The following is a 25,667-nucleotide window of genomic DNA, read 5'->3' as shown; positions in this document are numbered from 1 at the left end:
GCCTCTTATAACTGCTATCTGGTTGCTGTACAAATTGTAAATAGTCTTTCGCTCCCTGTGTTTTACCCCTGCCACCTTCAGAATTTGAAAGAGAGTGTTCCAGTCAACATTGTCAAAAGCTTTATCTCTGTCTACAAATGCTAGGAACGTAGGGTTGCCTTTCCTTAATCTTTCTGCTAAGATAAATCGTAAGGTCAGTGTCGCCTCACGTGTTCCAACATTTCTGTGGAATCCAAACTGATCTTCCCCGAGGACGGCTTCTACTAGTTTTTCCCTTGGTCTGTAAAGAATTCGCGTTAGTATTTTGCAGCTGTGACTTATTAAACTGATAGTTCGGTAATTTTTACATCTGTCAACACGAGCTCTCTTTGGGATCGGAATTATTATATTCTTCTTGAAGTCTGAGGGTATTTCCCTTTCTTGTACATCTTGCTCACCAGATGGTAGAGTTTTGTCAGGACTGGCCCTCCCAAAGCTGCCAGTAGTTCTAATGGATTGTTGTCTACTCCCGGGTCCTTGTTTCGACACAGGTCTGTCAGTGATCTGTCAAACTCTTCACGCAGTATCGTATCTCCGATTTCATCTTCACCTACATCCTCTTCCATCTCCATAATATTGTGCTCAAATACATCGCCCTTGTATAGATCCTCTGTATACTCCTTCCACCATTCTGCCTTCCCTCCTTTGGTTAGAACTAGGTTTTCATCTGAGCTCTTGATATTCATGCAAGTGGTTCTTTTTTCTCCAAAGATCTCTTTAATTTTCCTGTAGGCAGCATCCATCTTACCCCTACTGAGATAAGCTTCTACATCCTTACATTTGACCTCCAGCCATCCCTGCTTAGCAATTTTGTACTCCCTGCCGATCTCATTTTTGAGACATTTGTATTCCTTTTAGTCTGCTTCATTGACTGCATTTTTATATTATCTCTTTTCATCAATTAAATTCAATATTTCTTCTGTTACCAAAGGATTTCTACTAGCCCTCGTCCTTTTACCTAGTTGATCCTCTGCTGCCTTCACTACTACATCCCTCAAAGCTACCCATTCTTCTACTACTGTATTTCTTTCCCCAATTCCTGTCATTTGTTCCCTTATGCTCTCCCTGAAACTCTGTACAACCTCTGGTTTAGTCAGCTTATCCAGGTCCCATATCCTTAAATTCCCACCTTCTTGCAGTTTCTTCAGTTTCAATCTACAGTTCATAACCAATAGATTGTGGTCAGAGTCCACATGTGCCCCTGGAAATGTCTTACAATTTACAACTTGGTTCCTAAATCTCTGTCTTTCCATTATATAAACTATCTGATTCCTTCTAGTATCTCCAGACTGCTCCCATGTATACAACCTTCTTTTATGAATCTTGATCCAAGTTTTAGGTTTGATTAAGTTATGCTCTGTGCAAAATTCTACCAGGCGGCTTCCTCTTTCATTTCTTAGCCCCAATCCATATTCACGTACTATGTTTCGTTCTCTCCCTTTTCCTACTATCGAATTCCAGTCGCCCATGACTATCAAATTTTCCTCTCCTTTCACTACCTGAATAATTTATTTTATCTCATCATACATTTCATCAACTTCTTCGTCATCTGCAGAGCTAGTTGGCACATAAACTTGTACTACTGTAGTGGGCGTGGGCTTCGTCTCTATCTTGGCAACAATAATGTGTTCACTGTGCTGATTGTAGTAGCTTATCCACACTCCTATTTTTTATTCATTATTAAACCTAGTCCTGCATTACCCTTATTTGATTTTGTATTTATAACCCTGTATTCACCTGACCGAAGTCTTGTTCCTCCTGCCACCGAACTTCACTAATTCCAACTATATCTAACTTTAACCTATCCGTTTCCCTTTTTAAATTTTCTTACCTACCTGCCCGATTAAGGGATATGACATTCCAAGCTCCGATCCGTAGAACGCCAGTGTTCTTTCTCCTGATAACGACGTCCTCTTGATTAGTCCCCGCCCGGAGATCCGTATGGGGGACTATTTTATCTCCGGAATATTGTACCCAAGAGGACGCCATTATCATTTAATCATACAGTAAAGCTCCATCCCCTCTGGAAAAATTACGGCTGTAGTTTCCCCTTGGTTTCAGTCGTTCGCAGTACAGCACTGCAAGGCCGTTTTGGTTAGTGTTACAAGCCAGATCAGTCAATCATCCAGACTGTTGCCCCTGCAACGACTGAAAAGGCTGCTGCCCCTCTTCAGGAACCACACGTTTGTCTGGCCTCTCAACAGATACCCCTCCGTTGTGGTTGCACCTACTGTACGGCCATCTGTATCGCTGAGGCACGCAAGCCTGCAAGCCCCCCTACCAACGGCAAGGTCCATAGTTCGGTGGTGGAGGGGGGGGGGGGGGTTTAATCGATAATAATATAAATAATTTAACTCTTTCGGTCACGAATTATTTTTTCACGAAAAAAATCATGGCTTTGCTACGGAGTTCTTCGAATTAAATTATGATTTTTCAGATGTATAAAGTATTCCGAGGTGCCCCCGAAGGGGAGACACAAAGCATCCTCAAATGAGGATATCGTGTTCAAGTGGGTGCAGTATAAGTCGAAAAGTCAAAATATTTTATTTCATTTTATTTCACCAAAATGCATAAATTACACAAAATTTAATTTATGATTACACGCATAAACTGGTGAAGAATGGTAATCAAAGATACAATTATTTCTCTATTTTACGCTATAAAATGTGGTTTGGCCTTTGCAACCCGGTCTCTTGCATCTGTCAAATGATTTTTGGTCACTGACAAGTGGGGGTGCCCAGCATTGTCCAAACGAACATGAGCTTCTGGACGAGCTTCCGCATTGGCTCATTCTGAAGATCTTGGAGATGGTACTGGACTCTCACAAGTGGGACGCCCCATTTTACTGGCAGTTGGCTTATCTATTTTTATCAGTACTTTCGCCATACATGCCCTAAAGCGAAGCAAATCGAGGGTCTTATTTTTAGGAACACCTAATTCCGATGCGTTTTTCTTGTACTCAAACCATGCATTTATACATGCAATATCGACTGCATGAGCAAACATGCGAAGCGTCCACTTTCGCGATCAGATGAATGTGCGACAAATTGTGATCAGGAAATACATCTTGTCGACCCCTCCCATATGCTGATTGTAAACTTGAATAACGTCTGGCCGGTCGATTTCAACATATTTATCCACAACATATAATAAAAATCTTATTACTCATAAAAACCGTACAACTGAGTAACCCAGCTGAAGACGCCGCTAAATTCATTTATGTAAAATCCGTACATCTGAGTAACGCAGATGAAAAAGCCGCTAAATTCATTTTATGTCAATTCTGATGTGGGCACAGGACCGTATAGATTTTTTCAGCGCCTAAGTAATGAAATACGTTTCAGGTTGCAAAACCGGCTATAAACCGTCGAAAAAGGCTTTCTAAAATTGTGTTTGGTTTCAAAACCAGCTAACGGCTGTCTTCGGATGCAAAGCCCGCTAAATGCCCAATATGAGTGGCTGTCGCCCTGCCATGTCCGGACGCAAAGCCCGTGACAGACATCAGACTTACCAGTCTGGACATTCAAAGTTACCTTTCAGTCCGTCACGACTACAATGGATATTTTTCTTATTCAGCTTTAGGCTGTCTGCGCTGTAACAAATTCGCACGCAACAATAACATTCTTGCTGCCGATGCATAGTGATTCCGATGAGACGAGTGTTTCGTAATTATGTCAGCGTCACATATCATGTAATTAGCGGGCTTTGCGTCTAAGCTACTCAGCTTACAATATACCGTATGATATAAAGCGTCTAACATTACCTACATTATTGTCCTATTGTTCAAAATTAGCGCCTGGATCATCGGACTGATCCTCAGTTTCAGATGAATTAAGAAGTTATATAACTTCTTCTTCTGTAAGTGGCCTTCGTCTATCTTGAAGAGCATTGGGAAATCACCTTAAGATGACTACAAAGATAGCGAAATAACGTCCTAAATTTCTATGCTATTGCAACCTTTCAGTCACAGTGTTCCCATTTGGAGACATGTATAAAGTTATAAATTTGTCACATTTCGTTCTGAAAGACACCTTTAGTTTTCACCTTCAAGAATGCACCTTTCTCATTAATTTTTTTTTTTACCTAAACTCAGAAGATATTAACCGGGTGATGGGAGGTACAAAGACTACTGGGAAGCGTCCATGTTATTGTGCACATTCAGTTTTGTTTTGTGGTACCACAGACTAACAGAAGATGTAGACACTGTTCTCAAATAAACTCTCTGCTTGTGACAATATGAGGCCAGCAATCATCTGCTTATGACAATATGAGGCCAGCAATCACGAAAGGTAAAATTTAACTAATTTTAATATACTAAGCATTTATTTAGTATGTCCTTATACGAGAACGCCATGATCGAAAGGGTTAACAGAAAGTTAAAAACTGATCTTCGTGCCAACACAGAGAATCGGAAGTAGGAATGGAAAAAAACTGAGAGGCTGAAACCGATACCACTATTTTAGTGCTGAGTAAAAGGGCGTTTGTTTGGTCTCGGTTACAACAGGCGCTTTTCTTACTTTTTACGAATAACCAAGTGCAAAACTGAAATATAAATATGCCGTAGCAGCAGTTCTGAAATTTTTCGTTTTTAAATAAACCCTTCGTATCCGAATAATTTTTATTCCGAAAATTTGCGTTGGTCTGAATTATTGCGTTAGTATAGAAAGTGGGAAAAGGAATGAGTAATATTTTAATAACAACGCCAAGAGAAATGACCAACAAACACATGGAATAAGAATTGGTACAGCGTTGTTGAGACAGTGTCTCTTTTGCTGTGTGTCGTACCTTAAGCTATAGTTTCTTGGTGTCGTCGCCGGATATCCGTTGTATTGCAGAAAGATATGGAAATGAAGTACAGTGCTTCTTTAGCTACAAGATAAAAGATTTGTCTACTGTTTCTATGAAATAAAAATTAAACGAATAACGAAATTATGGTCACATTATGGAATTAAAAACGCAACAACAAATCATTTAGAGTATACAATAAAGCTAGAAAGTGGATGATGTGCTGCCCGTGTCTACATTATATGCCTTATTTGCTCGCAGCACTTGAAAACGGACAAATTAACACGAAAATCAGAGTTCTGTAACGTCAGTTTTCACGCTTTACCGTTGACTCTTCGTAATTACAGTGTTATAATACTCGATTACGACATAATTTTGAGCAGGGTTTCAAGAAATTAGAATCAGTAGGAGAACATTAGTGATTTTTTGTACGATCAACCTTACCACTTTTCGAGAAAAGCAGTGAACAGTATAAAGTTTTTAATTGTGAAACTGAGACAGTCAAATTTTTGTATCTTTGATTGTCTTTAATGTTTAAAAAAGGAAACAACAAAAATAAAAACTGAAAATTGGTTATTTCATAAATCACTTACTTTGAGCCTTTTTAGCAGTCTGATTAAACTGGCGTAGAAGAAAATCGTTACAAGGGAAGACCAGTTGTTTCACTGATAAGCGCCATCCCTAATCGGAGGCCGGCCCATGAACGGTGATGTCAAAGTGTAAAGTTCCGTATCATTGGCGTAAATGGCGGATCCCATACGGGAAGGCTTTCTATGTATTAGAATTCAACCATTATCATCTCCCAACTCAGTGAATGGCCGAGTTCGGTAGCGATACAATTGATAACCAGCAAATGCCAACAACATCTACTGATGACGTCATCAGTTTGAATAAATAGGATGATAACACAAAGGAAAAGTAACAGCAGCCGCTTGTATCCCCGCAAAACGTTGAAGGAATCGCTTAGCCATTATCTGATGCCACAGATTTGAAACGGATTCAACAATCGAAATCGTATACCGAAATGGGCCGTCTAACACTGGCGCATGGAGGTCTGCAAACTTTGAAATCATCTTCCTAGCCATTGGATCGGTGAGACTGAACATGACGCTGCCATGATTTACTCCTGGCCACCAAAATCTCCATGGGGTTACGTTTATGTGGCTTTGTGCAAGACCTTGTGTATGTGTCGCCTTTACCGAAAATAATTCAAAAGCACGAAATGTGCATCTGGGTTAAATGGACTATCACTTAGATGTTGCTCCTGGGCCCCGTGGAAACATTCTAGAACACATATAAAGCATGCAAAAATTTATGCTTACTTTTACGTTCCCTGTAATTCTTAGCGATGAATCGCTGCGCAGTAAAATAACATTGCCATCAAAACCACTCTTTTCATTTCAAACCGCCCTGTATTTTGAAGATGTCGGAACAGGGATTTGATCCTTTATTACGACTAGCAACTTGCATATCACCATTAGAACCATTTGGCAAAGCAGTACTTTACTGACATCTCGCAGACTAAGAGTAAAGAGACAGTGGCAACAATCCGTCCCGAATCACTTCACTTCGGACGACACTGTTGTGGAACAACTACAACTCATAAACAATTAAAGTAGTTCAAATGGTTCAAATGGCTGTAAGCGCTATGGGACTTAACATCTGAGGTCATCAGTTCCCTAGACTTAGAACTACTTAAATCTAACTAACGGAAGGACATCACACATACGTCCACGCCCGAGGCAGGATTCGTACCCGCGACCGTAGCAGCAGCGCGGTTCCGGACTGAATCGCCTAGAACCGCTCGGTCACAACAGCCGGCAGTTAAATTTGTGACAAACCTACGTCGCAATACTATTCTACACTTAAACTAACTATCTAAGGGGAAACATATGGTACCATCCACACAAAGTTAACTAACTATAGTGATTAAGAAATCTCCGATTACTTTATTAATGTCTAGTTTCTTCAGTACTTTTTCATGTGAGTCAGTGCAGGATGATCGCAACTTGAGGTAAAATAGAAAGCGCAAAAATGAAATTTCTATGAAGAATAGTTTGTTACCCTAGACAAGATCACATAAAGAACAAAATGTCGCGAAATCGGCTATGGATAGAACAAATGGACCTTAAAACACGTAAATCTTGCACGTGTTGTGAACGAGTAGAAAGAATGGACAAGACGCGCCTTCCCAAATGATCGTCAAACATTATCTTACACGCGTAGGGAAAGGTGGGCAGGTTATCTGTGATGACGCAACAAGTGCGAGTTCCAATTAGTCAACTGAAGGACAAGCACACCAAACGGTGAAGCCCTTAAAGTGACGAAGTTCACATATCGTCGTGACAAACAAGAGTCGTGGCTGCCAGAGCTCCTTGAAGTTCCATAACTTGGCCGTAAAGCAAGTTTCCTCGTAACTGAGATATAATGATGTCTTGTGCAACGTTTTCCGCGGATACATAACGGTGCACGTCGTTATGCAGTTGCCCCTAGCTCTTTGAATCTCAGCCAAACACTGTCGTCAGAAGGATGAAGGTGGTATCACTTCTTAATACCGTACTTTTAATTTCTCATAGCATTGCATCCTATTTGCAAACTTAGAATTTGTGAAAGAGTAAAGAGAACGAAAAAGAAACATATATCGGAAGAAATTGTAGGATGGAATGGATTTGTACTTTTTACAATAGTTTCTGCTTCTGTTTACAAAACCAAACAGAGATTTTAAGAAGCGACTAACAAGGAAAAAGTTTTTGGGGCTGTCGGACTTCTGAATGTGGAAATGGAGACAGAAACCGCTAGATAGATGAAAACATGACATGTATTATTGAGCAATTTTAAAATTGGAGGTAGAAGACATTTAATGATTGACTGATCAATTTATTACTAATTTATGTTTCCAGTTAACGCAATTAGATAATCTAAAAAGAAATAAAGAGCTACAATGGCCTTACAATTAAAAATCTCTGTTTACAAATGACCCACAAGCCGTAGTTGAATACAATTTTATGACATTAAAGTCCTAGTAACAAACTAACAGAGTTAAATGGGGACAATGATGAACAATAAAAATATTGTTGACAAAAACATGTATCATTTTCAGAATGAGGTTTTCATTGTGCAGCGGAGTGTGCGCTGATATGAAGCTTCCTGGCAGTTTAAAACTCTGTGCCGGACCGAGACTCGAACTCGGGATCTTTGCTTTTCGCGGGCAAGTGCTCTTACCAACTGAGCTACTCAAGCACGACTCACGCCCCTTCCTCGCAGCTTTACGTCCGCCAGTACCTCGACTCCTACCTTCCAAACTTTACAGAAGCTCTCCTGCGAACCTTGCAGAACTAGCACTCTTGAAAGAAAGGATATTGTGGAGACATGGCTTAGCCACAGCCTGGGGGATGTTCCCAGGATGAGATGAGAACACTTGCCCGCGAAAGGCAAAGGTTCCGAGTTCGAGTCTCGGTCCAGCACACAGTTTTAATCTACCAGGAAGTTTCATGCACCATTTTATTTTTATAATTTTAAAATATATTTATATTTTGCTGTATCGTAAAATTTATTCTAAGAATGCAAACAAAAACAAGGTGTTCTCCGAATGGGACAGAAATCGGTAGATGTGATGCGAATGTACAGACAAATGAATCATTATAATTTCAGAAAAATTGGATGATTTACTCAGGAAAAAGGTTCACAAACTGAGCAATGCAGTAAGGCATTGGTCAATCTCTGGCCCTTATGCAGGCAGTTATTCAACTTGGTATTGATTGATAGAGTTGTTTGATGTCCTCCTCAGGGTTATCGTTCCAAATTCTGTCCAGCTATTGCGTTCGATCATCAAAATTTCTAGATAGTGGGAGCGCTCTCTCCATAATGCTCAATACGTTGTTAGCTGGGGAGATCCGCTGGTCAAGGTAGGGTTGGGCAAGCACGAAGGCAAGCAGTAGAAATTCTCACTGTGTGCGAGTGGGTACTATCTTTCCAAGATGGCTTGCCATGAAGGGCAACAAAACGTGGCGTACAAATATCATCGATATACCTCTGTGCTGTAAGTGTGCTGCGGATGACATCCAATGGGATCCTACTATGAAAAGAAGTGGCACCCCAATCACTCATGGTTGTTGATCCGTATGGCGGGCGAGAATCAGGTTGATATCAGACGCCTTTGCTCGTTATCGGTGCTCAGTTCCAACTGGGACTCAACACTGAAGACAATTCTACTCCAGTCAATGAGATTCCAGGCCGAAGGCGTATCTGGAGACGCCCTGAACAACGGTGGGATACCAACCTCACTGTGGCACACCATACGGGCCAAATGTGAAGTCCGCTTCTGAAACAAATCACTGTGCCTGCACATGTGCATCAGATCTGCGGATTTTCGTCCAATTCGGATAATTCCTTCGTGGTCCGTCGTTTTTCGTCTTTGTTTTAGAGCGTACTTGTAAAGCTGAGATCAAAATTGGCAGATGTAAAGTTGTATGTAATTTGATTTTAAAAACTGTTCAACATTAATAAATGTAATTAGGAGAAGAAATTGAAGTAACTAAACATAAGAAAACGTCGACGATGTTCAAAAAGTATAATCAGAAACAGAAACCGAGTTAGTCACCAAGTTTTAGTTTTTGTTGTTGTTGTTGTTGTTACTTAGCGATGCACACATAAATACTGGTGCTCATTATCTAGAACAGAGTGCAGGCTCTCGAATGCATCGTAAACATGTGTACCATAGGCGGCAGACCCAAGCAGCATAATTGCATATCATTTAACATTTATGACATGCAGCACGATCAGTGCTCTAAATTCGGATCAACATAAAAGTTTGAAAGCTCGTGACTGTTAACAATGAGGAAAACAATTCAGTTTTAGTAGTATAGCTATACGGAAAGTGAGATAAACATGTTGTTGTTGTTGTGGTCTTCAGTCCTGAGACTGGTTTGATGCAGCTCTCCATGCTACTCTATCCTGTGCAAGCTTCTTCATCTCCCAGTACCTACTGCAACCTACATCCTTCTGAATCTGCTTAGTGTATTTATCTCTTGGTCTCCCTCTACGATTTTTACCCTCCACGCTGCCCTCCAATACCAAATTGGTGATCCCTTGATGCCTCAGAACATATCCTACAAACCGATCCCTTCTTCTAGTCAAGTTGTGCCACAAACTCCTCTTCTCTCCAATTCTATTCAATACTTCCTCATTAGTTATGTGATCTACCCATCAAATATTCAGCATTCTTCTGTGGCACCACATTTCGAAACCTTGTATTCTCTTCTTGTCCCAACTATTTATCGTCCACGTTTCACTTCCATACAATGCTACACTCCATACAAATACTTTCAGAAACGACTTCCTGACACTTAAATCTATACTCGATGTAAACAAATTTCTCTTCTTCAGATACGCTTTCCTTGCCATTGCCAGTCTACGTTTTATATTCTCTCTACTTCGACCATCATCAACTATTTTGTTGCCCAAGTAGGAAAACTCCTTTATAGTTTAACTGTCTCATTTCATAATCTAATTCCCTCAGAATCACCCGACTTAATTCGATTTTTTTCCATTATCCTCGCTTTGCTTTTGTTGATGTTCATCTTATATACTCCTTTCAAGACACTGTTCATTCCGTTCAACTGCTCTACCAAGTCTTTTGCTGTTTCTGACAGAATTAAGTTATTACATCTATAAAACAATTTCTTGGCACACATCTGTAGTCATCAATTCGCACACCGTTGTACTGTATCACACCGATAGAAGAGCCAAAATTAAAAAGAAAAATCCATTATACGAATGGACTGCGCCTTTTGCTTTGGCTCTCCTAGGGATGTGCTGCGAGACTGAGTCGTGTGGATTTCAGTGCCTCGAAACAAATACAAAATTAATTACGTGTTATTTTTTTTTTATTTGGTAATTGCCACTTTACGGCTACTGCTAGTATGTCAAAGAATATAATGAGACTTTTCTATGAGATTTTGAGCTAATTCCAGGCTCTAAAAGCATTTAAACATATTATTTGCAGCAGTTGACAGAGACAATTACGTCAGTCCTCGAAATATCTTACGTAAAACTAGAACCGAAAAAAAAACTACGACTTATGCTCGTAAATAGCTTCAAGCGTTTTGGCACTAACAAAGGTTTATTCCTGTCATCTGACGAGTATTATTCGAATTTCCGCGAATATTTCGAAAGCTAATTGTTATGTAGCGCTTTACAAGCGGCCACTATTACAGCCAAAAAGTCTACGTTTCATACAAAGGTGCGTACGCAAGATATATGCCGCGGCCTGTGCGGCCCGTCATGTTCCAGGAACCAATTATGTATTCTGCGCGGTGTTAATTATTTTCCACTAATGCCCGGCGTGGTGAATAGGAGATTAATGGTTCTCACTTTGACACAGTGGGCCACGCGGAGCGCACGAACATTGGCGTAGCTGAGCCGGCGCCCGACTGCCACGTACAGTGGTAGAAGGGGGGGGGGGGGGGGCTGCCAGGCAGTGTAGCGCGGTTGTTGCCAAGTCGCGCGGCGGCGTCCGGCGGTCCGCGCAAAACACGCCGTAAATCTGCGAAGTCAGCGCCGCGCCGCGCCGAGCGGAACGAAACCGAGTGGGTGGGTCGGACTGCGCTGCAGCCGGCTATCAGCCGCGCGCTGGTGTGTTGCCAGCTGTCCAGATTTAGAGTCGGCAGCGCATTTAACTTGAGGCGTCCACACTTCCTCATTTAATTAAACCCACCCGTCTGTATAGAGAGAGATTTAGCCGCGGCGACGATAAAAGGGGGTGGATGGGATGGAAGCCGAGTTCTCCCACCGGCTCCGTCATTCATATTCCAGCAGGGCCCTGGCACGCTGTCTCCCTCGCCTTCCTCTGCCTTCAGCGGGCCTCGTCTACTCAAACGGAACATCAGCCGCCTTTCCGGGAAATATAACACTGCCGCTGCTGTTTGAGGTCCACATAAATGAGATGGTGGGTAACGGCAGCAGCTCTCTGAGAAGCACAGAGAGGGGGCGATGCTGTCGTTAGTGGGTAGGAGACGTTGTGGCAACACCGTAAGTCCGAGTACGGCACAGTGGTAATTGGCACCTACTGCAGAACCAGATACCCAATGTAGGCGAAAGTACACTCATGCTCATAAATTAAGGATAATGCTGATACTTGGTAAAACAACGCTCTGGTGGGTGGCTTGCGGGCTTAAATCACCTCGGGCTTTTGATCACGCTGTGCACTTGACCTGCGGTCGTCGCACGGTGGTGCTGGCAGCAGTCCACATATGCAGAGGTGTGTTGGTGCATGTCAAAAAAATGGTTCAAATGGCTCTGAGCACTATGGGACTTCACATCTGAGGTCATCAGTCCCCTAGAACTTAGAACTACTTAAACCTAACTAACCTAAGGACATCACACACATCCATGCCCGAGGCAGGATCCGAACCTGCGACCGTAGCAGTCGCACAGTTACGGACTTCACGCCTCGAACCACTCGGCCACTATGGTCGGCTGGGGTGCATGCAGACTACGGTGCTTCGAGTAAGTGTGCAGAAGTTTTCAGACTTTCCAATGGTGACTGTGTGTTGAAAATGGCTCAAAGAACACATATTGATGAAGTTTTGAGGGTAGAATACTAGGGCGGCTGGAGGCTGGTCAGACACAGCAGGTCGTAGCACGGGCTCTCTGTGTGCCACAAACTGTGATCTCAAGATTATGGCAACGATTCCAACTAAAAGAAAACGTGTCCAGGCGCCAGAGTACGGAACGTCCACAATGCACAACACCACAAGAAGACCGATATCTTACCATCGGTGCCCTCAGATGGGCACAGAGTACTGCAGGTAGCCTTGTTCGGAACCTTACCGCAGCCCCTGGAACAGTTGTCTCCAGACACACAGTCTACAGACGACTGAACAGACATGGTTTATTCGCCCAGAGACCTGCAAGGTGCATTCCACTAACCCCTGGTCACAGAAGAGCTCGTAATGCCTTGAGTCAATTACACAGTAAATGGTCATTGGAACAGTGGTCTCAGGTTATCTTCACGGACGTGTCCAGGCATAGTCTGAACAGTGATTCTCGCCGGATTTTCACCTGGCGTGAACCAGGAACCAGATACCAACCCCTTAATGTCCTTGAAAGGGACCTGTATGGAGGTCGTGGTTTGATGGTGTGGGGTGGGTTTATGGTTGGTGCACGTACACCCGTGCATGTCTTTGACAGTGGAACTGTAATAGGTCAGGTGTATCGGGATGTCATTTTACACCAGTATGTCCGCCGTTTCAGGGGTGCAGTGGGTCCCATCTTCCTGCTGATGGATGATAACGCACGGCCCCACCGAGCTGCCATCGTGGAGGACTACCTTGAAACAGAAGATATCAGGCGAATGGAGTGGCCTGCCTGTTCTCCAGACCTAAACCTCATCGAGCACGTCTGGAATGGTCTCGGTTGACGTATCGCTGAATCTCTTAAAACAATTACGACACTTCAGGAGCTCTGGCCACCTGATCCAGAGTATGCCAACCCATTGTGCGGCCTGTGTACGTGTGGATAGTGATCATATCCAATATTGATGTCGGGGTATATGGGCAGGAAACAGTAGATTCTTGTGGCACATGAGTTTCGGGACGGTTTTCTCAACTTATCACCAATACCGTGGACTTACAGATCTCTGTCGTCTGTGTTCCCTATTTGCCTATGCTATTAGCGCCAGTTCATACCCTATATGCAGATTGCAGCCAAAATGCTGACCCCTAAGACTATGCTCCCTAAAATATGCCGTGGTTGAAATGGGATGCATTTAGCAGGCTTCCGAGCATCCAAAGCAGCATGTATGATTTAATCGCCGAGGAGAGGCTCTGGCAGAGACTTGTGCCTGCAGCGATCTGCCTAAGAGTGGTGTGGTGTCCGACTACGAGCACCGACATGATTTGGCAGGGCATTTCCACCCTTAGTGACCCTTTTTAACAGGGAAATGACGCGTTGAGTACACGCTGTGGCGACGCTTTGACCGGCTTCGAGCCGTCCAACTGGCCTTCCGCGAACTTAAGCATTCAAACTGTGTCTTTCAGACATGTTAACGTACCACACGGAATGTCGCACTAATCGGTTTCACAACAACCTCCGTCAAGTACCCTACTGCATGGACTATAGAATACACATAGAGCGTTCACGCACAGGCTTCGCTGTAGTGAACACATCCCACTCTCTATCTTTCCTCGTACCATCATTGGTCGGATGTTCCGTAGCGGTTAGTTGTTGTTCCTTAGCAAGTATCAGTTTCTTAGCAATTTCCAAGCAGTGTACTACACTCATGCTCATAAATTAAGGATAGTTGCAGGATGTGGTGCAGCACAACGTGGTACTACACAAAACTGGCGCTAATAGCATAGGCACATAGGGAACACACACGACACAGATCTGTAAGTCCACGGTATTGGTGATAAGTAGCGAAAACCGTTCCACACATGTGCTAAAAAACGCCACTGTTTCCAAAGCATGTACCCCGACATCAATGTGGGATATGATCACCATGCACACGTACACAGGCCGCACAACGGGTTGGCATACTCTGGATCAGGTAGTCGAACAGCTACTGGTGTATAGCCTCCCATTCTTGCACCAGTGCCTGTCGGAGCTCCTGAAGTGTCGTAGGGGTTTGAAGACGTGCAGCGATACGTCTACCGAGAGCATCCAAGACGTGCTCGATGGGGTTTAGGTCTGGAGAACAGGTAGGCCACTCCATTCGCCTGATATCTTCTGTTTCAAGGTACTCCTCCACGATGGCAGCTCAGTGTGGCCGTGCGTTATCATCCATCAGGTGGAAGGCGGGACCCAGTGCACACCTGAAAAGGGGGACATACTGGTGAAAAATTGCGTCCCGATACACCTCATCTGTTACAGTTCCTCCGTGAAAGACATGAAGGGGTGTACGTGCACCAATCATAATCCCACCCCACACGATTAAACCACTACCTCTATACAGGTCCCTTTCAGGGACATTAACGGGTTGGTATCTGGTTCCTGGTTCACGCCAGGAAACACGGCGACAATCACTGTTCAGACTATGCCTGGACACGCCCGTGAACTCAACCTGGGACCACTGTTCCAATGACCATTTACTGTATTTTTGACACAAGGCTTTACGGGCTCTCCTGTGACCAGGGGTCAGTGGAATGCAACTTGCAGGTCTCCGGGCGAATAAACCATGTCTGTTCAGTCGTCTGTAGACTGTGTGTCTGGAGACAATTGTTCCAGTGGCTGCGGTAAGGTCCCGAGCAAGGCTACCTGCAGTACTCCGTGGCCGTCTGCGGGCACTGATGGTGAGATATTGGTCTTCTTGTGGCGTTGTACACTTTGGACGTCCCGAATTGTATCGCCTGGACACGTTTCCTGTCTCCTGGAAGCGTTGCCATAATCTTGAGATCACACTTTGTGGCGCACGAGTGCCCCGTGCTACGACCTGCTGTGTTTGACCAGCCTCCAGTAGCCCGACCCCTCATAACTTCATCAATACGTGTTCTTTGAGTGACGACTCACAGAGGCAATACCTTTGGCAGACAGCTCAAACATTTGAACAAGCTTAGATTAACAAACATACGCTACCTGACCAAAAGCATCCAGACAACTACTTTGCGACGTTAAGAGCGGTGTGTCCACTCCTCGCCTTTGAACAACTTGAACTCTGCGCGGAACATTTCAGTGAATGCTTGTGGATGAGTGGTATTCCATATTTCCTCAAGGTTCGTAACCAGAGATTTTACTGACGTTGGACCCTGGGGTCCGGAGACAAGACTACATCATACCTCATCCGGTAATTGTTCCATGAGGCTGGGGTCGGAACTGCACACCAGTTCAGGAATATTAATGTCTACATACCACTACCTTAATTACGTGGCTTCGTTACAGATTGTTTTTTCATGGTGATACAAGAAATAATCGTCTCTCGACGGTTTCTCTACTGTATACACCGGGCGAGGTGGCGCAGTGGTTGGCACACTGGACTCGCATTCGGGAGGACGACGGTTCTGTCGGCCGGAGTGGCCGAAGGTTCTAGGCGCTTCAGTCTGGAACCGCGCGACAGCTACGGTCGCAGGTTCGAATCCTGGCTCGGGCATGGATGTGTGTGATGTCATTAAATTAGTTAGGTTTAAGTAGTTCTAAGTTCTAGAGGACTGATGACCTCAGAAGTTAAGTCCCATAGTACTCAGAGCCATTTGAACCATTTGAACGACGATTCAATCCCGCGTTCGCCCATCCTGGGTAGGTTTTCCGTGATTTCCCTAAATTGCTCCAGGCAAATGCCGGGATGGTTCTTCTGAAACGGCACGGCCAACTTGCTTCCCCGTTCTTCCCTAATCCGGTGAGACCTATGACCTCGCTGTCTGGTCTCCTTCCCCAAAACAACCCAACCCAATCTACTGTACACAGCAGTCATCAATTACATTGCCAAACCGTAACACCAATTTATATCCACTTCATTGCTGGTATTTCACACAAAGACAGGGGTAATGTTCTCCTGCCATTCCCAAGCCCAAACGTTTGCAATGAAATGCTACAGGGTATATCGTAATTCATCACTCCATGTCGTTTATTTCCAATCATCCACTGTCGAGAGCCACTTTACACCACTTCAGTCGCCGCTTACCACAGATATACAGAAACGATAGACATGTGAGTAGCTACTAAACTATTGTACACCGCTTTCTTGAAACTCTCCACGTCATAGCGGTTATGAAAGCGGGACTGCTAGCAGGAATTTGGAGATTTCGAGTGACTCCTTCAAATGATGTCATGCGGTTTGTCACTACCATCCGACACAATGTTGGACGGTCCGTGTTCGTCTGGTCTTCGATTAGCTTTTCATTTCACAATTGTTTAGTCGACTTAGGGTAGAAATGTCGCTGACACATTTGATACTCAGGTAGTATCCAATGAATATTCAACGTTCAGAGCCCCTGGCCAAACTATTTTGCTATTGTGCTGTTACGGCTTCTTTATTGACAACAAATACTCCCTACCTCAGAATGAGATTTTCGCTCTGCAGCGGAGTGTGCGCTGATATGAAACTTCCTGGCAGATTAAAACTGTGCACCGGACCGAGACTCGAACTCGGGACCTTTGCCTTTCGCGGGCAAGTGCTCTACCAACTGAGCTACCCAAGCACGACTCACGCCCTGTCCTCACAGCTTCACTTCTGCCAGTACCTCGTCTCCTACCATCCAAACTTTACAGACGCTCTCCCTACTTCCTTTACTACTGTGAAGGTGACGGGGTGGGGTGGCAAGCGGGTGGGGGCGGTGCCCGCCTCTAAATTTCAGTTCCGAATTAAATACGGGTGTTTGGATATACTTGGCCAGATATTACACAGCTTAAAAGCGATAGCATTTTTATTTTCAGGAATGTTATTTGGAAGTTTTGAAATTAGGAATCCATGTTCGACGATCGCTTATTAATGAGTATTAACCTAACTATCACTTATTCGGCTTTTTATCCCTGTTACCCTAGGTTCTGTGACAATCAAAACAGTGAAAAAGCCAGCAACAAGCAATTACAACACAACATTCAGCATAATGCAACGACTGTCAGACGAAATAGGTACACTGGATGTTAGTAGTTCGCGTCGCTCTGGGGAAAGCAGCTCTTCCACTACATTTAGTAACCCCATGCTCGAGGTTCATACTGGTGAATGCTTCGTAAACTTTCTAAAGCGCCCCTGGGGTAAGGCTCCAGAGTCTGTTTTACCACTGACATGTACTGCTTATCCTCTCTTAAGGTGCAAGTCCACCACAACGATCGAAATGTATGTGAAAGAATTGTGAGCTTGCAAACAGTAGGAAAGGGTTTGCCCTAAAATATGGACTGTAGTTGTCTGTCCTGATTAAACATTATTAATTATTAAGTAGTGATGGGGCCTATCAGCTACTGTAGTGAAACGAGGGTCAGAAACCCTGTGTATTTGTTGTTGTTGTTGTGGTCTTCAGTCCTGAGACTGGTTTGATGCAGCACTCCATGCACCTCTATCCTGCGCAAGCTTCTTCGTCTCCCAGTACCTACTGCAACCTACATCCTTCTGAATTTGCTTAGTGTACTGATCTCTTGGTCTCCCTCTACGATTTTTACCCTCCACGCTGCCCTCCAATGCTAAATTGGTGATCCCTTGATGCCTCAAAACATGTCCTACCAACCGATCCCTTCTTCTAGTCAAGTTGTGCCACAAACTCCTCTTCTCCTCAAGTCTATTCAGTACCTCCCAACTAATCTTCAGCATTCTTCTGTAGCACCACATTTCGGAGGCTTATATTCTCTTCTTGTCCGAACTATTTATCGTCCATGTTTCACTTCCATACATGGCGACACTCCATACAAATACTTTCAGAAACGACTTCCTAACAAATCAATACTCGATGTTAACAAATTTCTCTTCTTCAGAAACGGTCTCCTTGCCATTGCCGGTCTACATTTTATATCCTCTCTACTTCGACCATCATCAGTTATTTTGCTCCCTAAACAGCACAACTTCTTTACTACTTTAAGTGACTCATTTCATAATCTAATTCCCTCAGCGTCACCCGTCCATTATCCTCGTTTTGCTTTTGTTGATATTCATCTTATGCCCTCCTTTCAAGACACTATCCACTCCGTTCAACTGCTCTTCCAAGTCCTTTGCTGTCTCTGACAGAATTACAATGTCATCGGCGAACCTCAAAATTTTTATTTCCTCTCCATGGATTTTAATACCTACTCCGAACTTTTCTTTTGTTTCCTTTACTGCTTGCTCAATATACGGATTGAATAAATTCGGGGAGAGGCTACAAACCTGACTCACTCCCTTCCCAACCACTGCTTCCCTTTCATGTCTCTCGACTTTTATTACTGCCATCTGGTTTCTGTACAAATTGTAAATAGCCTTTCGCTCCCTATATTTTATCCCTGCCACCTTCAGAATTTGAAAGAGAGTATTCCAGTCAACATTGTCAAAAGCTTTCTCTAAGTCTACAAATGCTAGAAACGTAGGTTTGCCTTTCCTTAATCTTTCTTGTAAGATAAGTCGTAGGGTCAGTATTGCCTCACGTGTTCCAACATTTCTACGGAATCCAAATTGATCTACCCCGAGGTCGGCTTCTACCAGTTTTTCCATTCGTCTGTAAAGAATTCGCGTTAGTATTTTGCAACTGTTATTAAACTGATAGTTCGGTAATTTTCACATCTGTCAACATCTGTTTTCTTTGGGATTGGAATTATTATATTCTTCTTGAAGTCTGAGTTAACTTCGCCTGTCTCATACATTTTGCTCACCAGATGGTAGAGTTTTGTCTGGACTGGCTCTCCCAAGGCTGTCAGTAGCTCTAATGGAATGTTGTCTACTGCCGGGGCCTTGTTTCGTCTTAGGTCTTTCAGTGCTCTGTCAAACACCTCACGCAGTATAGTATCTCCCATTTCATCATCATCTAAATCGTCTTCCATTTCCATATTATTGTCCTCAAGAACATCGTCCCTGTATAGACCCTCTATATGCTCCTTCGACCTTTCTGCTTTCCCTTCTCTGATTAAACTGGGTTTCCATCTGAGCTCTTGATATTCATGTAAGTGGTTCTCTTTTCTCCAAAGGTCTCTGTAATTTTCCTGTAGGCAGTATCTATCTAACAATCGTGAGATAAGCCTCTTCATCCTTTCATTTGTCCTCTAGCCATCCCTGCTTAGCCATTTTGCACTTCCTGTCGATCTCATTTTTGAGACGTTTGTATTCCTTTTTGCCTAATTCATTCACTGCATTTTTTTTATTTTCTCCTTTCATCTATTACATTCAGCATCTATTCTGTTCCCCAGGGATTTCTATTAGCCCTCGTCTTTTTACCTACTTGATCCTCCTCTGCCATCACTATTTCATCTCTCTACTGTATTTCTTTCTCCCATTTTTGTCAATCGTAGCCTTATTCTCTCCCTGAAACTCTCTATAACGTCTGGTTCTGTCAGTTTATCCAGGTCCCATCTCCGTAAATTCTCACTTTTTTCCAGTTTCTTCAGTTTTGGTCTACAGTTCATAACCAATAAATTGTGATCAGAGCCCACATCTGCCCCTGGAAATGTCTTACAATTTAAAACCTGGTTCCTAAATCTCTGTCTTAGCATTATATAATCTATCTCATACATTTTATTATCTCCTGGGTTCTTCCATGTGCACAACCTTCTTTCGTGATTCTTGAACCAAATGTTAGCTATGATCAAGTTATGCTCTGTGCAAAACTCTACCAGGCGGCTTCCTCTTTCATTTCTTAGCCCCAATCCATATTCACCTACTACGTTTCCTTCTCTTCCTTTTCCAACTGTCGAATTCCAGTCACCCATGAATATTAAATTTTCACCTCTCTTCACTACCTGAATAATTTATTTTATCTCATCATATATTTCATCAATTTCTTCATCGTCTGCAGAGGTAGTTGCCATATAAACTTGTACTACTTTAGTAGGGGTGGGCTTCGTGTCTATCTTGGCCATGATAATGCGTCCACTATGCTGTTTGTTTTAGCTTACCCGCACTCCTATATTCCTATTCATTATTAAAGCTACTCCTGCATTACCCCTGTTTGATTTTGTATTTATAACCCTGTATTCACCTGACCAAAAGTCTTGTTCCTCCTACCACCGAACGTCACTAATTCCCACTATATCTAACTTTAACCTATCCATTTCCCATTTTTAATTGTCTAATCTACCTGCCAGATTAAGGGATCTGACATCCCACGCTCCGATCCGTAGAACGCCAGTGTTCTTTCTCCTGAAAACGACGTTCTCTTGAGTAGTCCCCGCCCAGAGATCCGAATGGGGGACTGTTTTACCTCCGGAATATTGTACCCAAGAGGACGCCATCATCATTTAATCGTACAGTAAAGCTGCATCCCCTCGTGAGAAATTACGGGTGTAGTTTCCCCTTGCTTTCAGCCGTTCGCAGTACCACAATAACAAGGCCGCTTTGGTTAGTGTTACAAGGCCAGATCAGTCAATCATCCAGACTGTTGCCCCTGGAACTACTGAAAAGGCGTCTGCCCCTCTTCAGGAACCACACGTTTGTCTGGCCTCTCAACAGATACCCCTCCGTTGTGGTTGCACCTACGGTACGGCCATCTGCATCGTTGAGGCACGCAAGCCTCCCCACCAACGGCAAGGTCCATGGTTTATCGGTTGTGAATTCAATGATTGTTCAGAACAAACAAGCAACAAATACTGGATGAAATACCCACCACGGGAAAATGAGCGCAAATGTAGTTATCAAATAGTGCTAGTTGCGGATCTTTAGACTGAGCGGACTGGAAAACTTCTCATAAAATGGACCGAACGAACAAGAAAACTTTTTAAATGACCGATAATCGCAAAACTGAAGTGTTGGTGACGATTGCATCGGAAGGTTTGTGAGTAAAGAGAAATAGAACCTCAAAGAATAAAATCACTGCCGAAAAGTCACCACAGAGTGACTGATTGATATGAACCAACGTGCCTATCATACCATACGAACTTCCTACGCCGTTACTGCGACACTTAGATCATTTGTTGGAGGTGAGGTGCTGTGAGATTGCAGACAGAGTCGGACGCTAGCCGGCCCGTTAACTGTCTTATCCTCTCGTGGTGAATGAAACCATTATCTGCGACTCTTGACGGCCAAGACCGCCTACTGTGACCTCTCCCAGTTGTCTAGTGCTTCTTCTGGGTGTGAGGCAGTCAAAAATGCCATTCTGGCCAATCTGAGACCGCATACTTTATTACGCTAATCCGAAACCTCCTAACATGTTTGTTCTGTAATGTTCGGTGTCGATTTTTCGGACGATTCCGAACGCCAACCTATCCGAGTTCCTCGTTCTTAGTCCTGTGACACATCGGCATCCCCAAAGTTTCCGAGTACCTACCTATCAAATGGCGACCCGCCAAGAACTATCCATAACCTTGTCTTCTCAGTGTTCGCGCTCAAGGGAATCAGCGGCTCGTCGGTACTAGATAAAGGACTCGCCTGTCGAGGCTTCCCCGGCTACTGCTCAATATTGCGATGTTACTGCACGGGACACGCCATTTGCGAGGGTGGTCTGTCGGCTGGAGGAACCTCTGCATTCATATTGGCCAACGGCGAGGGCACGGCGAGTTCGCTGACCTCAGAACGCAAGTGCATTCTCCCTCGAGCGTGGCTAATGTTGTCCAAGACGCATACCGTCCTCTGCCGCAGTGAGGGCGACGGCGGGCAGTCTCGCATTGGTCTCACATGGCCATCGTCATCCCCAGTCCGCTGAAGGAAGACCAAGGCGAGCGGAAACTGCAAGGGCCACGTTTTTACGTTACGAATGAATTCAGCATGCACTTTAAAACTAAGCGAAGTTAAAGGTAATCCTCTGCCATCACGCCCACGCTTTTACGGATAATACCGCTTCTTTTCATATACAGCAGAGTCCTGCTAATCTGAACCCCGGTAATCCGAACGTTCGGTTAATCCGAACAAGAAAAACGTTAGTCTAAGTATGGAAAACTGCGCGGTAAACTGCTGTACATACACACTATTTTAATTTACACAATACAGTAAATATGTAACAGAAAAATTGGCAAGAAAACATTAGTTTTAAACAATGCATAACAATGAAAGAAAAGCTGTCAAATTTACTAAAACAGTGTGGAAATTTTATCCCTACTTTTTAGATGACAAAAATTCAGTCGTTGTTTCTAGGCCTAATGAAGACAGTCTGTCATATGACGCATAGTTGCGCCATCGTCTCATAAACATCAAATCAGCAGGTGTAGCAGTGGGCTGTTGGTCCAAATAACGTGGCGCGAGGTCAAGGGCTTCTGCTTCTGCTTCTGCTTCTGCGTCACTGTGTGGCACCAGCTCTCCTTTGTCGTTTCCGTCACAGCAGTCCACTTCTTCCTGGTCTTGAGTCACAGCAGCAGCTAAATCAGCATCAGTTATGCTCTCCACACACGCCCCATCCGTTACCATCCACTCATCTACGTCTCCTTCACTAAAGTCCTCACATCTAGGGACTGTATCATTTGTAGTAGATTTTCCCCTTCCTTTTCAACTAGGTCGTCCTGAAATTCACGAGATGTCCACAGTTTTCTCCACGATTTTCTCAGAATATTTTCTGAAGTATTCCGTCATGCCTCAGCGGCCCAATAAACATCCTTCACATTGCGGTTTTTGTATTTTGTCCGCTTAAGGAATGCTATCATCTTGAATCATAATTCTTAAAAATTGTTTTCTGTAAATCAGTTTCAATGTTTGCAGTACGCGCTGGTCCATCGGCTGTAGAAGTGGTGTAACATTCGGCGGCAAAAACTTCGCCACAGTTTCGCTATCACATAATTCCTCAGAGCTGGGGTGAGATGGCGCGTTACAAATAAAAAGGACTGCACAGGGAGACAAACGATTTTCCTTAGGAAATCAGTTAACAGAGGGAACAAACTAGGCGTGAAACCATTCTTTGAACAGCTTACCACCCATCCATGCTTTTTGCTGGTTCCGATAAGATATGGGCACAGACTTCATGTTGCAGTTTTAAAGACCTAGCAGATTTGCTGATCAGCATTAAAGGCAGCTTGTGATTACCAGCAGCGTTGCTGCACGCTAATAAAGTCACATGATCATTGCACATTTTAGAACCAGAAGCATGGTCTCCTGCTTTTGATGCCAGGATTCTTGTTGGCAATGCCCTAAAATTAAGGCCTGTTTCGTCAGCCTTATAAATTTGTTGTGGAGAATACTTTCCCTCTCTTACCATTTTTTAAAACTCACCCAAGTATTCGTTCGCTGCATCACGGTCAGAAGAAAGCTTCTCTCCAGTAATTGTTAGCTGACGGATTCGATGACGTTTCTTGAATCTGTCCAACCAACCTGTACCCGCACTAAAAGATTCATCACTATTCATTTTGTTCAGGTAAACAGCCTTGTCCTGAACCAGTTCTCCATTCAAAGGAGTCCCCTTTCTCTTTCCTGCGTAAACCAAATGATAAGAGCTTCATCCACTACATCGTACTGGGACTGTTTCAAAGTCTGAGGTATTTCGAGTGTTTTTCTCGAAGACGTTGCACAGGACTGTTCAAGCTTCACTCGGCTCTTCTGCCAACCACAAATGGTTGCTTTACTAACACCCAGTTCGATTGCCAGTTTAGATACATCCTCACCATTGTCTGTCCTCTTCAAAGCATTCAGTTTTTCTTCAAGAGTTAACGTTCTATGTTTCCGTTAACTCATGACGAAAATACGTACACCACTACACCTGAACGAATACAACACAACTCTTAACCATGCCAGCGATCGATAACTAACATAACCAAGCGCTTTGAGAGCCAACTGACAGTGCACTGACCTCATACACTACAAAGGTCTCAACAATACACAACAACAAGGACAGGGAGTGAGAGTGAGTCATTGTTCCCACACTTATTCCCATTTGTTACCATGGTGTACCTGCTTATCTACTTGGTATACTTCATTCTAGAAACTCGTACCGTAATTCCGGCTTATCCGAGCAAATCGGTAATCCGAACAAGTTCCGGTCCCAATTAGTTCGGATTAACGGGACTCTACTGTACATCGACAGTTATTGATTAACTGGATCTATCTTATAGATGGGTTAAGTGTTCTGAGCAGAGAAGAGAGAGAAACACAAGGTTGGCTACAGCCTGACGCGTTTCAAACTGTCGCTGTTGAAGTGCAACTACCACTGTTCGAAACGCAAGCCCTGGACGGGACCCAGCAGTACTGAATGCAAACTTGAGAGAAAAGAATAAAGTAGGCATTATTACTGTTGTCAACAGCTGAACATCAAGTTCCGTCAGTAAAGGGAACAAGTTTGTTTCCTGAGATAATTGCTTTCTGAGAAGACACACAAAACGCACTGTCGCCATTTTCATTATTGTGCAGATGTTTTCAGCTTAATACAGACACACAGATAACCAGGAGTGTGATGTCGAACGGAATACAATCTGTAAAGATAAATCTGAGATAAATGCTCTTTGAGCGAAAAACCCACTAAGTATCCATGAACCACCTCTGAAATTTTTTCAGTGGAGTTCGGGTACATCGTGAGCACCAGATAGTAAAACCTACCTTACAGATTTGTTAACACAGAATCATAGAATTACAGATACAGACAGTGACGTAGATATTTGGCATAGAGCCATCAACTGTCGCTATCTAGATGCAGGTCCACTAGAGGAATTAGAAATACGTACCAAAGAAACCAAAAATAAGTCTAACTGCACAACATGAGTTTACCCAGATCGCTCATAACAACACTTACAACGGTATTCTTTGGTGAATATACAATATATCAACTAATCCTCATTCCGAAACCGTGTAAATGGAATGTTCGTAAGTAGATGGGTGATCGAATGTTTGCAGCATTGTAAGCACACCAATGCTACACTAAACTCACGAACCACTGTATGTGCTGCTCTATTTTGGACACTTTATTCGTCTTCACATAAATATTTACACTTTTAATCTTATTCATATGTTAGAAGAATAATTTTTACTGTACTACTAAGTAAAAAACATTAAATGTAGATATGGTCAAATGTTCATATGTGGGTGAAGTCTTATGGGACTTAACTGCTAAGGTCATCAGTCCATAAGCTTACACACTACTTACCCTAAATTATCCTAAGGACAAACACATACACCCATTCCCGATGGAGGACTCGAACTTCCGCCGGGACCAGCCGCACAGTCCATGACTGCATCGCCCCTAGACCGCTCGGCTAATCCCGCGCGGCTAAATGTAGGTATATTCACTTATGCAAGAACGCTGACATATGTGCACATTGTCATGTGACTGAACACGTAGCTACCCTTCCACTCCATTTGTACAATTTACCGTGGCTTAGGTGTCCACGTG

General features: G+C 43.5%; 1 non-coding gene across 1 annotated transcript; it reads right to left on the bottom strand.

The window, feature by feature from the left end:
• Positions 1 to 16,880: 16,880 nt before the first annotated feature.
• Positions 16,881 to 16,955, bottom strand: Trnas-cga (transfer RNA serine (anticodon CGA)). Its single transcript has one exon. It is a non-coding gene; the product is annotated as a tRNA-Ser (tRNA).
• Positions 16,956 to 25,667: the final 8,712 nt, after the last annotated feature.

This window comes from Schistocerca serialis, chromosome 8, assembly GCF_023864345.2.
Source record: "Schistocerca serialis cubense isolate TAMUIC-IGC-003099 chromosome 8, iqSchSeri2.2, whole genome shotgun sequence".
In the NCBI taxonomy this organism is placed as follows: Eukaryota; Metazoa; Arthropoda; class Insecta; order Orthoptera; family Acrididae; genus Schistocerca; species Schistocerca serialis.
Note: the sequence above shows the minus strand (reverse complement) of the source record. Positions and strands in the feature narration are given on the sequence as shown.